Below are 20,079 nucleotides of genomic sequence, written 5' to 3'. Positions count from 1 at the left end.
GGAGTAATTAACAAGAAACAGAAAAGAGAAGAAATACCCACATTTGACGTCATCGAGAATTACGACGCGTGCAAAAGAAAGAGATGAAGCGATGTCCCCACAACGCGCCCACTTCTGCACGTTACAATATTTGAAATATGAATTACTAACCCATTTTTTAACCAATTTTTATGCAGTTTTCGCAGGAGTGGTTCTTTTTCTTATTATTAACCATTACATATAGAATAATGAACAAAATTAAACAAAGGCCGGTTCCCTATTCTTTTTCCCAGTCATCTTCGAAGCACTTATACGTCGCACGTTTTTACCCGCAGCACGGAACTTAGGGTATATACACACATTCTACATTTCCCAGTAAAAGCTGACGTGTTTCAAACGCTATAAGACGCATGTTTGTATTGCATTTAATTTGCACTATTGTGCACAATCGGTTTTGTAGCGCGAACAGTGCACGTATCGACAATACTAAACGTCAGTCCGTTTATAAATCATGGTGTGTACAGACCCTTAGGTGACTAGACAACATTCTACTTGTCACGGCACGATGATCTCTCAGGTGCGGACTGAAGGCGGCTTGACGTCTTGACCCCCTTTGAGAAAGTGCTTCACTTTTTCTTGCACTGCGGATCGTGTGTGACGTAGGTATTTAGCTTAATTTAAAAGAAACGTGGCCGTGTTTTAAAACTGTAAATATCTGGGGTAAGATATTTCTTACATGAGAAGAGTTGGATGCAAAGAAGTTTGAAGACGAATTATAACGAATGTTATTTGTGCAAATTTTTCATATTAAAGGTTCTAAAAATATTTATGTATTGTAATTACGCATCTTGCATGAATTTATGAATATTACATTACAAATTTACAGGTTTGCTGGTAGTAGGATAATTGTATATGCCCGAATAGCGACAACCGTACACAACGTCTTAAAACCCGGTATAGTGACCCACATAAGTGTGTCGCGATCCGGGATGAACCTGTGTATATTCAGTTCAAACAGGTCAACATAATTATGTTGACTGACGAGCCCCCACCCCTCCCCAAGAGGGGTAATCATCAAAATTATAGACTAGACTCTACTCACTTACCATCAGGTGCACTGGGATCACTTCGACGTACCCAATTAAAAAATGACATTATCATTTATAACAACTGATTATTGTGGTTCGAAATTTAGGTCTTAACGCACCACATTAGTGTCACCTCGAATAATGCGTCGCCAGACTGTCTTTGATACTCAACAGTAAACATAGTAATAAACCACGTGAGAATCGATTTTTATAACACAGTCCTACGTGCATAGTTCTATAGATATTTAACTTCCGCCGACTATAAACAAAAATAACTCACAACAACCACAAAATATTGGCTTCATAGATAAGTATTAGGGATCATAAAGGTACGTATCTCATCTCCGTAAATCACACCTATCACGCGAAATGCAATAGCAGTGTCTCTTCACATTTTTTGTGATTAAGTGACACTATCTCAGTCGAACCGAGATAATTTCTCTATAATAACGGTTTAAAGGTAATTAAAGGAACCAGTGTTAATTATATTATGTAAATGAAACATAATATAATTAACACTGGTTTCAAATATGTACTTATATAAAAAAAAGAAAAAAGTCATTTAATGTACTTCCCTAAGCAAAACAACGAGCTACCCATATTTTAAGAAGTTATTCTACTCATAGTTTGTGATATGCAGCAAAAAATCTATACATGATAATTTTTTACAATAACTTATATTTACTTTGACTGTTTATTTTTTTTTATAATGTGTATATTGTTTAATTAATTTCATATTAAAAATTCCATTAAAATTATTGATTTCGTGAATTTCCTTTTAAAGTACACATCATTTCAATTTGTAACCAAAACTAATAATAAATAAACAATTCGACAAGGAATATTCTAGTAGTTTCAAAAAGACTCGAAATTGATTTTTAAAGAAATTTTGCGTATTCCCGCCCGTAAGTCATATGTCCTAAAAGTATCAAACGAATGCTCAAGGAAATTTGCTCGGACAAGGCCTTAAGTAATTTATTTACAAACGTCGATATTGACCAAAATAAACACAGCAGATTCGTGCCTGGTTCGTGAAATGGGCTATTGTCATTTGTAATATCATTGTATGTCTATGACAAATAATATTTTTAGACACGAACTATTCCGAGACCATTTCTAATAAGAATGAGAAAGCGTATTCGTGCGTGAGAAAGTAGTTATGATTATCAACATAGAAAAAAAATTACTTGGAATTACGTTGATTCAAATAATTGGTCAAGGCTGATGAACGTAGAGTTTTTTTTATTCTTATTTCTTTGAATGACGAGATGAGCTTACCGTTCGCCTGATGGTAAGCGATACGACCGCCCATAAACAGTAGAAACACCATCCACCACCTTGAATTACAAAGTACTGTTAGTAATTTTGATAAGTTTAATAATGATAATTTATTGATCTTAATTATAATAAAATTTGTTTAAATTTGTTTCGAGACCGAACCCAGGACCACCAGTTTTTAAGCCCATTACCACTCTATTAGTGAGACGAATATATTAATAAGAAAAACAAATTCTGCTACGAAATGAGATTTTGGTAAGCATCTTATTAACGTTAAATGTTGCCCTTCATATAAAATGTATTTCGATAGATATCATCAGTGGCGCAGGTCCATATTATAACTTGATTCCTGCTGGCTTATCTTCATGTAGAATCTAATTATAATCAGACCGATTTGTAACCACAGTCATGCATATGTTGTGTCGAGTTGCCTGTCGGAAAACTTCACTGCAGATCAGATTATGTTTTCATAGTATTGTACTGGTTGGCTTGGGGTAGCGTGTACAACTTATGGATCAGAAGGTGATTAAAACGGCGTCATATAGGCTGACATAGTGACGACTGACGAGGGAGAAACATCTCTCGTCAGTAACACTGTATCTAGACCCCACTGCACTTACAATCAGGTGAAGTGGGATCAGTTTGGCGTGCTCGCATATAAAAATCAATTCCCATAAGGAAACAAATTGTATGACTTTTTCTAACACAGTTTGCTAGGACTGGATCAGAAAAGGTTGATAGCAAAACTACGCCAAATCCTTTATCATTTTGAAAAGATATATTGCGCTGACCCCACTTTAGACTGGGATAAAGGCAGGTAGAAGACTAATCCTTCATCCTTTAGTATTTACCTCCTGAAGCATTTAATTATTTCGGGATATAAACTATCGCATTACCACGCAAGGGACTACGCAAGACTTACATTAGCTTATGTGAGGAGTTAGTAAAGAATAGAGTAATTCATTCTTATAGGATAGGTTTATAAACGAGCAAGTAGACTTACTTGAGGACTTATAAGGGACTACCTGATCTTATTAATATGATCTCCATCCAATACCTATAACACGGGAAGTATTGGGAATGTGCCAGCAGCGCTGAATTATAGCTTGCTTTAACGGTAAAGGAAATTATAGTGACGCAACTTGTATATCTGAGAAATTCTCTGTAAGAATTTTGAGGATATGTGAAATCTGTTAATTCGCAGACCAGCGTGGTAAACTAAGGTCTAATCCCTCTCAGTACCTAGTAGAGGAGGCCCGGGCCCATCAGTGGGGTAGTATATACAGGGCTGATAATATTATATATTTATTATTACCCTAAAGCTTAAAAACATGAGGTTCGTAAAACATTTTTTGTATCATAGTTGCTTACTCTATATTACGTAGTTGCGTGTGCTGACACATTTTCCTTATAATGGATGTAGGAATTTCATGTCTACGCAATTTCTCTACGCGATATAATAAGCGTCTTACTGTAATGTAAAAATACATTCGAAAAAGAACTATCGCCTATATATTATATATAGATTTCTGTATTGATTTGGCACTAATGTTCTTGTTTATGATTTTAATGGCCTTATGAAGGTTGTTAGGTAAATTATTTATGGATTTAGAAGCCGTTACGGATTAAAAACCAAAGTCTACCATTGTTTAAACTCATATAGGATTTTGTTAATCACAGTGTCGACTGTTTCTAGCCCCTACTGTTAGATCAGTCATACCATCGAACGAGAAATTTACTCGTCTGGTCAAATAATGTAACACTGGCTTTTACAGGCTAATAGTAGCGCTTTATTTTAACATAAGTAAACATCAACATCAGTTTTAAGGTACGGAATCTTTTTTTTTTACAGGTTTTAATCGTACTTAGCCAATTTTTTTATTGAAGATGTCACCCGTGATCTCCAGTTCACGAAGTTCAACGGCACAGAACTGCATTGGAAATCTCGTGGGAGTCGCGGAGTGATTCAATTGTTCTTGATTAAATTGTTTGATGCTTATTGGAATGAAAAATGTTTCCGAACAAATGGATAAAGGTTTAAAGCTCCTAAGGTTTATGGTTCTGGTGCTTTTGAGCGTTCAAATCCTTTCTTTTATTGATCCTTCGGTTCAGTTGCTCTGATTATTAAATTTCAGTGTATGGTTAAAAGAACATTTTAGTAGGTAGTACGTAAAATAATATATTCACAAGATATTGTGTAGGACGAATTGCAATGAAGCACACGTAAAGAGAGACTGATATTTATTAGGACGGTAAGTAGATCGAGAACAGGCCGGGTCGCACTGCCCTCGACTCCTTTATAAATATTTCTATACTACAGTATACAATATAGGTACGTATACACCAGTAGGCAACATTTTAATACCTCATACAAATACGATTTCTATTTCTTAATTCAAATAGTCGATCGCTTCGATCTTTTTTCTTTTTATAGGTAGTTAGAAATTTAAACTGTACATCGCTTCGATCTTTTTACCTTTTCAAAAGTAGCTAGTAGTTCCTATCAGCTATATTAGGTATCACCTAGGAAGCGATTTAGATATTTACTGCAAATAGTTTCAGATCTCTGATCCTGATCATTTTATAACCAAAGAATCAAACCTGACATCATAGCACGGTCTTTGTAACTACGCCACTGAACTAGTTCATCAAATATGCTCATCATCATCATAATCATCAGCCGCAGGATGTCCACTTTTGAACATGGGCCTCTCTCAAAGATCCAGATCGACCTCTTGCAAGCGGCCCGCATGCAGCGACCTCCTGTAAATATACTCACGTATTTTTAAATGGAACATCTTTGTTTTACCCGTTAAACATACTACTAAATACATCACTGACAAAACCCTAAGTGAACCCATTTTCGCTTCACAGATTTGCATACTGTGCATACCTCTCTCATATACAGCGATAACATTACGTACAACACGCTTGGACGCATGCTCTTTGCAATAACTCGGCCACAGAAAACGTATCAATAGCCTCTGTGCTTGGCTGTTTTGTTTTAATAGTACAGTATTTGTTACCTTTATATGCTTTCAAGAATCTTCTATCGTGATAAGAACAGTTCATGAAACTTATGGAGTTGCGAAAATCATGCCAGAGTAGGTACATAATTAATTTGCATAAGAACGTGCATGGGCGTCAACAAGGGGAAGGAGGGAGGACACCCTCCTACATTAATTACAAGTACATACTTCTGTATGTCTGTGTTAATTTATTGGAATAACATTTATGTAATTTCTGCTTTGCCCCCGACATCCTGCCTCTTCGGCATTCTCTTTTTCTCAGGCCTCTTTGAGTTCATAACTGGCGACTCCTATCAGTACATGTTTAAGCTTTGAACCAATATGTAACCAAATATGTCTTCATCTGACTATATTGATTAATGAACGCCAACCAAAACTAACAACTGATTAGTACCTTTTCTCAAATTTCAACGTTGAAAATGTATTTGGGCTTGTGTGGCAGTATTTATATCAATACATATATATATGTAGGCGTTCTTAATGCCTTAATCGATCACAAAAACAGTTCAAAACAAGTTGCTAAAAATAGAACTCATTTTCCTATAACGATTAATCTTTGTCTTCTAGTCCACCTAAATAAATGTGTTTATAATAAAATCTTTATCATTTTCGCTCAGGGACATCAATTTTACAATATTGCCAAAGGCGAGGAAACACAATTAAAGAACAAAACGCTTCAAACGATCGCTTGGGGTTTTAAACTTAATATTTTATTTGATGCTTTTAAAGCAAAAACGTAAAAGGCGAAGGTCAAAAATATTAAAACGTAAAGGGCCATTGTTTGGTTCGTGTCAAGACCAAAAAGATTATTAAAGGAATGAATTAAGACCCTTTTTACGTTCGCGTGGATGCCGGGGAGCAGTTGGTTTCCATTAATTTTGTTTTGTCCAATCAGTGAGGTTATTAACTCGTTTACTGCGGATCGATGTCGCTGGCAAAGTTTTGATTATACTGCTAGTTGAAAAAGTTGGTGAAATACCATTCAGATTTAAAGATTCATTCAAACAGACAATAATAAACTATATGATGCTGATAACAAATAAACAAGGTATGCCTTTCGGAGACATCTAGTTATTTAGAATATGCAGAAATAAGTCTTTTTTTGCCTTAGAATTTCATTTATATTTTATTTTATACGAGCAATGTGACCCCGCTGCACCTGATGGTCCAATAGAATGTCGACTGACGAGAGATGATTACCTCTCGACAGTCGACGCAATTATGTCGGCCTGTTAGAACTGGATACACACAGGCTAATCCCGGAACGCGATACACTTACGTGGGCCGCTATTCCGGGTTTTAGCACCTTGTGTACGGTGGTCGTTATCTGGGCGGATATAAAATATATCCCACCACCGGCAAAGCTTGAATACTAATAATTGGTTATTATTTATAAAAAAGCAATAATATCCGAAAAGATACACAGTACCATTAATCTGTATAAAACTCATATCGGACCAGCGCAACAGGTTGGAAAACGCGGCATAACGTGTTGAATTGAAGTTTATGATATTTTTTCTGGGGTGGTAGCCGGCCGATATCGACTTTACTTCGGCACAACTTTATTTTACGGCCAGTTTGGTCCAGTTAGAACGTAATTACCTTGCATAAAACTGTGAATTCAAATTAAATTTTATTTATAAAGTTATTTTATATTTAATGCGGAGTACGCCAACCTCGACATTAGTTATTTTTCATTTCGGTTTTTACCATTGCTTTGACTTACGAACTTCATTTACTAGTTCTCCTTTATGCTAATGTTTTAGATATGGAAATTCTGACTATGTCGCCGGATATTTTCTGAAAATGTACTAAGTAACAAAAGTACTTCGTTGTCCTACTTCGGCTAGAGTTCCGGTTCGTTGCTGTTTACCGAGCACGAATTGTATTTTATACACGTCAAATGTATATTTTTGAATATCATTTTACTAAACCTATGTATTGGGTCAGTTATACTTATATTTTTTTATGAAGTCTAACTTGAGATTCCGCTTGTATGTGTAAAGGATTTACATCAATCAACAGTTTTAGTACTGAAATAAATAGACATTATGTGCCCTAACATCTCGAAATAAAGAGGGAAATGCTATCCTATGTAAATGTGCACACTTACGACCTGTTCCTTTCAAATCATGTCAGATCTCTAATATAACATAAAGAAAAATGATTTAACAATTTTATCTAACACTACAGAAGACAAAATATAATACAAACACCACATCAGTTTATTGATGCAAAAGGTAAAGGAGTATAGAGCCTCTCCTTTCTATTTGCCTAAACCCTTAAACCGAGTAATACAGGGTTTTCGGGATTGTTGATTACTTTACCTCTAGATTACAACCGTACCTACACTACTCTAATGTAATCGACTTTGAAATGGTCTGTAACGTTAAATGTTAGTTTCATGTATGCTTTTAACATACAAATTGGCATGTATTTTTATTATATTTATTTATTTATTGCACTTAATATACAAATGTATACAGGCGGAGTTAATGCCATAGCATGTAGCATTGTCTATCAGGCAACCTTAGGGTGGTGCAGAGATAATCATGATAGGAGCATCACGGTAATATGACACAAAAAAATTATGCTAGTTTTACTCGTGACTCCGCCCGCGTTAAAGAGTTTCCCGGGATATAAAGCCTATGTCCTTCCCAGGGTCTCAAACTATGTACACACCAAATTCAATCGAAATCCGTTAGGTAGTTTTTGAGTTTATTGTCTTCACATAGGCAGACAGATCCAGTAAAGGAGTATATTTTATAATATATTTTTTAGAACTTTTTAAGAGGAATAATTTGGTCATATATGTTTGTTGCGTAACTTTATTTGTTTATGCAGTACACGCAACCGAAGCTCTTAAAAGGAATAAATTTTCCCCGTTTTTGCAACATATTTTATTGATGCTACGCTCCTATTGGTTATAGCGTGATGTTATACAGCCTATATATAGCCTTTCTCGATAAATGGGCTATCCAAAATAAAATATCTTTTCAATTCGAACTAGTAGTTCCTTTGATTAGCGCGTTCAATAACATTAAACAAACTCTTCAGGTTTACATAATAGTATAGATAGATGACGAATACAAAAGAAGTTAGCCCAGAGTCTGGAATTTGTGGTCGAAATGGCGATAGGCTCACTTCATATCACATTATGGGACGGAACACAGTGGCGTGATGTATGTGTGATTACACACACAGTTGTAGTATTAATTTAACTTTATACAAATAATACAAATTAAAAATATTTCCACAAAATATTGAACTAAGTATAAGTTGGGCAAAATTTAATATCCGTTTCACTGGAAAAATTGTCTGCAACGAGCTAACAAAATATCAGTTGAATTTCCTACACCACCGAGATATTGCACAATACCAATATTACTCTGCTGTTTTTCTGTTATTGTTTTTAATGGAATTGCATGCCTAGCCGAAACCTGAAGGAGGCAAATGAAAATATGGGTAAAATCTAGTAATGGATAAAATGAGTCCATTCCCATAATTGCCTGAGCTCACTCAACTATTAAAGGGAAGTATAATATTAAAATTAAATTATTTTTCGGATTTTATCGCGGTTTTAATAGTTTAGTTTTAACTTTGGATGACCATCACCTCAGTCTCTCTGTGACCACAAAAGCCACAAAGTCTTCGAAACCTCGGGAAAACTAAAATAACCGCGATAAAATCCGAAAAATTGATTATATTTAATGTCTAATATTCGCGTAAACTTAAGAAATCATTATGCAAGTATAATAATTATAAATTTAATAGCTGTGTCTATGGCTTCGCCCGCGAGGAAATCAGTGTGTCACAAAATTTTTCCCGTTTAAATCCCGTCCCATTAGATTTTTGACAACCACGCGACCTCTTCAACATTAATCGTTATATTTTAGTCAATTTAAATTAAACCGTAATGTTTAATAACCTAAATCTTCTTCAAGAATTGCACTATTTTTTAGTAAAAAACGTTCAAGAATCCGCTCAGTAGATTTTAAGAAAATCGATCATATACAGATAGCTTTTGGGGACTTTGTTTTTAAATGTTTAGATAATTAATGAATATATCAAATTCATATTAGCGGCAATATTCCAGTTGGGAGAAGATCGGACTGATGAGAGGAACGTCTACAGGTTCAAACCCCAAGGGTACGGACCTCTGACTCTTCTAAAGTTATGGTACATTATTCGTGATGAATCCTGCGAAGCGTAATGATTGCTTGCTCCGGAAATGAAAACATCGCGAGGAAATGTCCGAAGTTCTCTGTAAGAAGTTTGAGGGTATGTGAATTCTGCCAATCCGCACTAGGACAGCGTGGTAGAGTAAGGCTTAATCCCTCCCAATAGTAGTCAATGTCGAAATTTCATTTAAATTTATCTGTAAACATTAACAAAGTCGCACTTTGTTTTGTACAAAATGTATACTGTTAATGTGACTTGATACCCATACTGGCCTTTGTCTAAATATCATTCAGATTGTGTAGAGATTGTTGCGTTTACAATGACCTCCGCGCCGTGACATTATTCAATAGGTATTTAGCGAACCGGATTCCGTCTAAAGGTCTAGGGTCTTGCTATTGAATATGTCATTATAGATGTCTCTTTGTTATAGATGGTATTCACAATAATAGGAATGAAATTATATTAAAAAGGATAAAACTTATGACCTAATCCCACTGATTAGTAGATGAGGCCCGTGCCCTGCAGTAGGACAGTATATATTATAGGGCTGATATTATTATATATTATTATGATGTAGACAAAGCGAATCTGTGGTCTCCCAGTCCTCAAGGGTTTGATGAGGGCATGGAGTAGCAAGCCAGTGACTTTTACCACTCAGATTCTATTATCTAAGGTCTATTATTCTGAAGTTTAGTAAACAAGAAACTAATAATGCTGGTGGTGGGATATATTTTATATCTGCTCGGGCAGCGATCAACTACACAAGGTGTTCAAACCCACCGTGGCCCACGTAAGTGTTCCTCGTTCCGAGATCAGCCTGTGTATATGCAGTTCAAACAGGCCGGCATAATGATGTCGACTGGCGAGGGATAATCATCGACGCTCTATCTGGGCCCCATTCTCTTTTGGCGTCGTGTGACGGGTCGGCCACTTCCCTACAATATGGTTGAGGAGGCCGATGGCTGGCACATGCGTCATACTCGTGAACGGGTGCTACTTGTGTGGACTGTTCTGCCCATTTTGCTTACATTTCTAATTTCTAATTGCTAGAGGTACTGGGAGGAAATAATTATAAGGATAATAGAGAATGTTCATGATTCCTGAGAGGGTTGTGCAGTTATATAAAAAAATAAATTAATTTATTCCTTATTTCACGAGCCTATAAATGAACTGCTCTAAACTTTTTTTGTTTTTTTTCTTCTTACTTTATCATGTACTGTAGTCTTTACCCTAAACTAATTGAAAAGAGCAACACCAGAGTTTCTTGCCCGTTCTTCTCTGGTGAAAACTGCTTTCCGAACTGGTGGTAGAGTTAATATTGACGGAATCTAAATAATGTATAACATTTTACAGATTCAAATAAATCATTTCATAAATAATTTCATTTCATTTCATTTACCAGATGCAGTAGGGTCATTTTGCCGTACTTGATAAAAAATGCCTAATAATACGAAGATAGTGTCTAGACAGTACCCACATTCAAGATGGAAGGGCATACAAATTGATTATGGCTAAAGTCTGAGAAGCTAATAAATAAAGAGCAAATTATCCAAATATCAATTTGCTATGTTTCTGAGCAAAATTTGTCCGTATCTTCTGTCTTGGCTTCATCATTACTCCCACGCTTTGGACGTTATTTTTATGCTGCGAATGAATAATATCGTGAAAAAGAAAGTGTAGCGGATGTCTACAGTAAGGCGGTATCGAGTGAGTTGTGTTTGTGACGAAAAATGTATATGGCAGTTTGGCTGTCGTTTTCGTGGAGTTAGTGAGTTCACCGAAGGCTAAGAACGCACTTCTCTCTATCTAAATTTTCTTTCTCGTAGATTCACAAAACAACCGTTATTGTTCATCCATTGTGGGAATTATCCGGTGATACCCTTGTCCGGGTGCCAATCTGATACATTTTAAAAACAAAATAGCATGCCATTCGTGCTCGATTTCTTTCCCGTCACGCCATGATATATGACTGTGGAAAATACAATTTATTTGCACCGTTGGAATTTATGAATTTTCATAAAGCTCTATAGTAAGATACGCGTCTATTAATTTCGGGCACGGGGCGTTCGTTTGTCTGCCAAGTTTTAATTTACTGCTATGTATTATTTATGAAGCTTCCCGCTTCCACGGCAACGTTATTTTATGTTTCGAAACAGCTGAATAGTAAACAGTTGTATAAAACCCCAACGAAATTACATCCAAACTTTACAAACCTCGCAAGAATGTAAATCAAATGCACTGGACCGAAGCTCGAAGGCCTATATAATACATTTGATTTACACATTGAAGAGACGTCAAACTTTTTCTTTCTAGATTCGGCGCCGTCCGGACCGGTTATTTCACTTTCCACACGCGGCCGAAACACGAATGACCGCCGCATCTGAGAATGAGTCAGAATGATCAATTTTTGGATGCTTTCTCCCACACCTGCCCGTAAGGGGCACGGATCACGGATACGAACACTTTCCACAGGGGGAAATGGGAGCAGGGTTTTGCATGGCCTTGATTCGGAAGCCGGCGAGCGTCGCCAGTGGCGGAGTGCGACCAGTCTCTACCAGGCGTCCGTGCCGACCGCGCGTCGAGTGTGCCAGCCAGTGTTACGAGTGAACGTGAGGTGAAGTGACTTGTGTTTGTGACCATTGTAAGGATACCAAAGCAAATCTGGAGCGGCACGTTAACAACAGGAGGTGTGTTTATTTTACTATTCTTGGTTCTTGTTTTTATGAATGAATCATTCATTGATATCGCGAACTGTTCTATGGTTTCACGGTGCGTTGTGCACTTAACATGCCAACGGTTTTTGCTGACTGCATAAAAAATGTGAAAGTTATTTAGATATTTGTTGAGCAGTTATCGCGTCACGGTTTGTTGGATATCGTTCGAATAATGTTCTAATGTAATGAGAATTGTTCATTGAAATTTTGTTACTTTGCGCGAATTAGGTTGATGTTTATTTTGTTAAGCTTCGTTGACGTCGGCGTTTTGATTCGTCAGGGTAATTACATTGAATATAATAGACTTTAACAATATCCCCTCGTTAATTAAGCATTTTGTTTTGATTTCATTATAAAAGAAAGTACGTAGGTTTTTTTAAATATCAGATTTCTTAGAATAACTTACTTTATCTTTTGCTAAATTTACATATTGACTGTGCTAGAAAAAGGATTATGTTTAGCTCCACTGAATAACAAAATGACCCGCTTATCAACTAACGTACAAAATGAAGTCAAAACAAAGGTTGAAGTAGGTCGTGTTCTTTAAAGCCAAGGGCAAAGATAGTCCGGTTGATAGAGACCAATAAGAATTGGAACGTACCTATAGTTTATAAGTATAAAGGTATCATGCTATAGCTTGATATATTCACTTTATTATTAAAGTATTAGACTACACAGAGCGCGTTTTTGACGCTCTGACTCGCCTATACTGCCGTGCTAAGCTCAAAAGCGGTATCTCAAAAAATTCAAAATCTTGATTTTTATGTCGTCAGATAGCTTAAAGAAATACCCATCCAATGAACTTACCTAATTAACGGTATCTTGTTTAGAACTTGTTAAAAAAAACCTTACAAGAGTGTCTCTATCTCAGTTTTACATTTAAAACTATAAGACTATATTTATAAAACTTCGATTATCTCGAAATATGGTATCCCTGGCATACCGCTTTTGCGCTTACCACAGCAGTATAAATAGCAATAAACATGATGCAGGCAAAAATGACTTTTACATAGAAAGGTGCGCGCTGAAAACAGAGCGCGTCGTCGGCGCGTACAAAATACAGTCTGTATAAACCTTTATAGTTTCCAAACTTTGTTTCTTTTACATAGTACATTTGGTATTGGTCGATATTTTACTAACTTGTAACTGATCGATATAAAACTCTATACTTAAGTAATAATTAACGAGTAGGAAATCGGAATGTAAGCTAAGTTAACGAGTGATTATTTACATAAACGTGACGTGGGGTAAATCGTTTTCTATGTTAACGCACTCACTAAGGTTTAACTTTCACGCGAAGGTTTGAACTTGTTACTTGAACCGCTAAAGAGTTAAATAGCTCGTAAATTTAACTTTATACCTTATTTGACATGTGTTCGACCTTTTGTTAGTAAATTTGTTTTGCAAATAATTTCGTTTTTTGAAAGCTTTCTTTTTAGTCTTCTTCAACTCACACCTTTTATCCCCGAAGAGATAGGGACACTTTCCGCGGAGTGTATTCCGTCCCATGATGTGATAGGGGGCGAGCCTATTGCCATATAGAGCACCGATTAAACACTCCGGGCTGAAACTTGGTAGAAAGACCCAATATCACTGCCCGGTATTCGAACCCGAGACCTCAGCACTGCAATTGTACCGTAATACAACTACGCCACTGAGGCAGTCTTCATACATTATTGTGAAAGTAAATTTTATTAATGTGAAAGTAGATATAACAATCTTATAACCAAATCGAATAACGTCTTGCTTTACAAATGCGAAAATTTGTGAAGATATTTGAATGTTTGTTGGAAATTAACGCTTAGAAACTGCTGAAGGGAATTGGATGATATCTAGCACAAAGTTGGACCATTTTCTGAATTAACATAGACGATTTCTTATAGTGCAAAAATCCACAGTTCAACTTTTGTTTCCAAAAAGGTTTTACACGCGGCCAAAGCTGCAAGAATATTATAACTATTAATATCGATAAAATAGGAATTTCACCTAAGAAAAAAAGAGTTCGTTTTTGTAATTATGTATAAACATAAAATATTATATATTGAACTAGTTCTTTCTTCTTCGAAAAACTAACCTTAAGATTAACATTTCGCGAACGAACTTTTTACTAACAATTTGTGTTCAATCATAAACAGTGCATCAAGTAATCATATAAAAAAAACTATAAAATATTCTAAAATAGATCTACGGAATAGGATCTACATAGTATTTACTCCCAAAACCACAAACAAGGAATCGAATTTAATACCTAATTTTACCTAAAGATCCTGTAAAATAAATAAGCTGAAGCAATAATTCACATATTCACATAACCCTTTTCTAAACCGAATTACCTTCGAATGGCGAAACCTCATTTGAAACCGTAATGTGTAACACGCTCTGAATTTTGTATAAAGATGTCTGTTTCCCGCCTTTTTGTTTCGGCTAATGGCTATTTAATTCTGACATTCAAACTTTATCGTATTGTTTTTGGTTGTTTATTAAGATATTTGAATATTAAGATCCATTAGGCTTCATTAAAGTTAGAGACGAACTATAGTATCATAAGCTATAATTACAATAAATGAATAATGAATTTATTACAGTTGCCATGAAAGAGATTTACACAATTTAAATTCTTAACAAAATGTCGATAAAATCTCTTCCTCCAAATTAATTTTGGAGTGTTAAATATTTGCATCCGTTTAATTCGGGTAAATGCGAGGGTAACGCTGGATCGGAAATTATTAGGCTCTCAAATTTGAATTGTATTTAGAAATATAATCGAGTTATGAATGCTTAATTTTAATACCGGTTCTAATATTCAAATACTATCGAAGCATTCTTTGGTTGAATTTAGATTAGTTTCCTTAGTATCCGATACACACTGTTTTTGAAATCAAGCAGATTTAAGTATTATATTGAGTTTGTTAAGGCCTTATTTAGAACAATAAATAAAACTGTTTCTCCTTTGCAACACAAATACATATTACATAATGTTAGCCTGATATATTGAGAGGAAAATGATAAATTGTAACAACCTCTCTTCCATTACGGCAGCATAAGAAATGATGCGAATTTCTGCTCCGATATCATCTTCAATAACATAAGATAAATTTGACAAGCCTTCATTATAGATAAAGAAAAGGCAAATATATTTCGCGTAAAAGGACGAGATCTCAACGTATTATCGTTTATTACTAGCAATATAAATTAAACTACAGAATCCAAAACTTGGCCGAATATGAAGTATATTAAAGTATTAAAACATAAAAATCTTGTGATCAAAGCATATCCAATGCATATGTCCGATAAATCGGTAATTATTAGAGAAGCCAGTTTATCAGAAAACAATTTAGCAGAAAAAATACGTTTTATTATTAAAACAAATATTTTTAACACGATACAGCATGATGAAGTTTTTGTTTGTTTGTTGCATTGTTGGAGACTAGATCCGATTGTTACACCAAAAGTCACGCTGAATCCGATAGCTGTAGTAGTCGTAGTTTGTTTTAGTTTTGTTATTGGTATATTGTTTTTTTAGTTTGATTGCCTGGGTGGCATAGTTGTACTACATGCGCGATACGACTACCACTTTGAGGTCCTAGGTTCGTATCTCAGGTCGCGAAATGTTATGTTAGGTTTTTCTTTTCAATTCCAGCTCGGAGTCTAAAATTTGTGTCCTATATGACGATAGGCTCACCCCCTTTCACGTCGAAGAACGGAACACATATGGCGAAAAGTTGGTGTCCTGGTTGCAACTATGCCTACCCCTTTAGGGCTAGAGATGTTTTTGTTATTCCTTTAAATAACGAGATGAGCTGGCCTTTCGCCTGATGGTAACTGATACGAACGCCCATAAACAGTAGAAACACCATCCAAAACCTTGAATTACAAAAGTATTGTTTGGTATTCCACTGCGCTCGCCATCCTGAGACATGAGATGTTAAGTCTTATTATGTCCAATACTTACACTGGTTACAATGTCCTTCAAACCGAAACACAACAGTGACTAGATACTGTTGCTTGGCGGCAGAAATAGACATTGCGGTGGTACCTACCTAGGCAGACTCACATATGAGAGACCTACTGACTAGACCAATAATGTGTTTTTGTTACATTGGTGTTTACAATGTCAGATTTGCGAAGCACAAATATATATATGGCATACGATTCCTTTACTTCCTTGGTGTTTGTAAAACCAATTACCATCATGCCCAATTAGTCTACTTTCATCAGTGTTTGTAGACTCAATAGCATCATGTATAATTGCTCTCGAAAAAATGCCTTATTTTTGTTAAAAAAAAAGAATATTTTATGGCTTTGTTACATTACGCTTCATCACATCTCAGATTACACATGTTTTGTCCTTGAATGTACCAGACGTCTTATTTACTATAACAAATGTATCAGAATTTACTATCTAAGGGTTTGTTTGAACACTGTCACCAAACCGACCCTTTTCATTTAGCTAAGTAAGATTTAATCTAATAAGGGTTAGATGTACAATACGCTCAAATTGCTGTTTCTATGTAAGTGATTACATCGACTTTCGTAAACGTATCAAAGTGCTTTATTGAAATTAGATTGATTTTGAAACCGCGTTTTCGATAATGAAAATATTCCTTACCTGCTACTTCAACTCTTGTATGCTATCTATAGTGGCACGCATTTTCTTCTGGCTTTTTTGTTATTGTAACTTGATTTAAACCAACTTCTCTGTTAAACGTCTATTAATTATATCCGAGGCCTCACTATTCATTTACTACTGCAACTATATTCTCGATTTATTTAATAAATATATAACATTAAATTCAAAGATCTAATCTGCTTCAATGTTTACAATAAACGTTAAAATTCCGAGCAATTCTCTTATCAGGTATATACGAATCTTGCTAAACGTAAATATTTAGCGGTCGCTAATTGCTGCCCCTAATTGGGGTACGTTAGTACGGATTTTGGCAAGCGATTCGTCAGAAACAAATTTGGATCCCGTTCAATGTTCAAATGGACTCAGTAACTTGAAATTCTTATTTATTGGCATTTTCGAGACTGGCGAGTTGTAAGAAATGAGGATTTACAAGTTGCTAGGGTTCATAATTCATTTGGCAGTTGGTAAATAAATAAAAACTAGTTCGATAGAGGCAAGGAAACCGTAACGTTTATTGTAAACTTTGGAGCAGATTAGATACTTGAGTTACATGTAATACATTTATTATTAAATCGATAATAAAGTTGCAGTTGAGACTATAAATGATGAGGCCTCGGATTTATTTTTAGGATATAATTATTGGACGCTTAACATAAAAGTTGGTTTAAAGGAAATTACAATATCAAAAACTCAGTGTTCTTAATGTTCCCGAGCTGAAGGAAAATGCTTTCCATTGTAGATAGCATACAAGAGTTGCACTAGCAGGTAAGGGATATATTCAATCTCAAACGCGCCATGTTTTCAGATTCCAGCTAATGATAATTGTTAGGTGTAATAAACAATTCCTATCAATAATTATGACTAATTGTTTTGACTTGGAACCTCAGACGCTACACACATACAGCACTGAGTTCGAAGTCCGCTATTAAAAATAAAAGTTCTATACACAATGAAACTCTCTATAAGTAATATTCTTTCCAAGCAAATAGCCCGTTGGATTTTTCTTTTTCAGTATTTGCACTGCTTTAATTTTAACTAAAGGGGTTACTGCGGAGAAATGTACTGTTATGTTGGCTTTGGGAATATTAAGATATTAAATATAAAAGTTTATAAAGATTTTCAGATTTTAAAGGTATAAATGGATTTGCTTGAAAATATACATACAGATAGACTAATTAACTTAAATGTTACTGCTGAACTTGAAAAGTACGTAGTAGGATTGAAAAAAAATACTTTTAGACGAGCGCAGTCGATCGCGAAAGCTAGTATTCAAATAAAGATATTAATATTTGATATCTTTCTTAAAAATATACTATACCTTACTAATGATTTTTTAGGTATCATTTACTCTGAAAGAAAATTTGACAGTGACATGGGACCGAGAATAAGATTTTGTAATAAACATTGAAATATTTCTGCTAATAACAATATTTCTTTATTGAAAAAGCATTTACAATAATCGGATATATTTGACTAATAATTTAAAAATCAATTGTAAAAAAGTATTCATAAAATGAATGTTTTAAAAATTTTACGCGTCAGGAGAATAAATTATCGAGTATCCATCATTTTAAATATATAAATAAAATATTCATTTCCAATATTAAGATATAACCATGGAGCTTCCCGTATAAATTCCAATTTATCCCAGCATACGGGATGCAATAAATAATTTTGTTAACATGCCGGAACAATACTGAATAAATCGTGTATCATGCATTCTTTATTGAGTTTGTAAAACGAATTAAAAATTCGCATTTAAATAAACTTGTTTATTAAGTTACATATTGACCCCTGTCATGGCGGACGCGGCCATTGTCCCTTTGTTTTTAAGCCTTATTTTTCTTTCATCCGCACATGAATGCTAAAAGGGCACAACAATAGGTTACGAACGTCTTGTTTGTTATTTCTGAGTCGATTCCTGTAATTATGCGATGTTTTTTTTCACTTAGGTAATTACTTAAGAAATAAAACAAATAGAATATCTCCACGTTCTAATTTAGGCTTTTAATGTAATTTAGAACTTACTTCATTGACTATTGTCGAGACTCTATTCTTGACGTTACTTACTTCCTTCGTTTTTATTCAAATACATTCCAAATTCAAACACTTAAACCAGCCAGCCACATCTACGCCATTAAAAAAAATAAACGTCGTCATCCATAAAATGACTGAAGACAGAAACTCCTTACTCCTTGCTTAACAAAGGGTTGGGGTGACTCAATGAGAATCGAGCGATACGCCAATCTTGGTAGACTACTTGTATTGTTGTTGTAGACGGTGACCATTATAGAAACGGTTGAATATTAGCAATAATTTTCTCATAGGAAACCGATATTAAATAAATTTTTGGCCTTTTGTCTGAGACCGAAGACCCAAAGACTTACATTTCAGCAACGTTGCCACTCCTATTTGCGTTTATGTTTTGTTACTATCAGTCAATCATTTTGCTCATTTCTTCGTCCTTAAAAAATCCACATATCATAGAATTTTTTTCTGAATTATATTTTGGCACTAGCAACTGGCAAATGTATTCTTAATTACCATAACAGTTGTGAGAAACGATAAATCTCGAACAGAGTTTTAATGAAGGTCCACATTTTCTTCAATATTGCTTACTAGAATAATACTCCTTGGTTACAATTCGTTCAATACCCAATACGCGTAGGTGTCTATAAAAGATTTACTGTAGACATTGCTTACGGCAATATTGGTACCGATATATGAGAAATATGGAGAAATTGACGTGTTCCAATAAAATAAGAATAATGTTATGGAATGATAGTACGTGTGCTTTTGAAAAATGGAGCAGGTAATACAGTTATATTATAGACCTCGAGTTAGTGTGGAATAGAAGGAAAGGAAGGTAAAACTAGCGAGCATTGCTCATTTAACTTCATTTTAAAACCACACACGTTACAGCTTTTCCTATTTAGAATATAAATTAGCGTAAGCTACTTGCGAAAGCAGTTAATATTTAGCTAGACAGCCAATCCTGCTTATTAAGCTTTACCGCTCAACTAACGCTATAAGTGTGTTCTAAAAATATTGCACGCGACATAAAAATCTATTCAGGAAATAGGGCTTGGCAACGGCGAGGGTGAAAGGCTTAGCTGGGCTGTTTTGAACGTTCATTGTACGATGAGAAATAGGCTCGGGCCCACGTGCGCTTGATTTAT

General features: G+C 35.1%; 1 pseudogene; it reads left to right on the top strand.

Moving 5' to 3' along the window:
• The first annotated feature begins 12,071 nt into the window (after positions 1-12,071).
• LOC119189183 overlaps positions 12,072-20,079 on the top strand; it is an 82,510-nt pseudogene continuing 74,502 nt past the window's right edge.

This window comes from Manduca sexta, chromosome 13 (genome assembly GCF_014839805.1).
Source record: "Manduca sexta isolate Smith_Timp_Sample1 chromosome 13, JHU_Msex_v1.0, whole genome shotgun sequence".
NCBI lineage: Eukaryota > Metazoa > Arthropoda > Insecta > Lepidoptera > Sphingidae > Manduca > Manduca sexta.
This window is presented reverse-complemented; position numbering and strand designations above follow the sequence as displayed.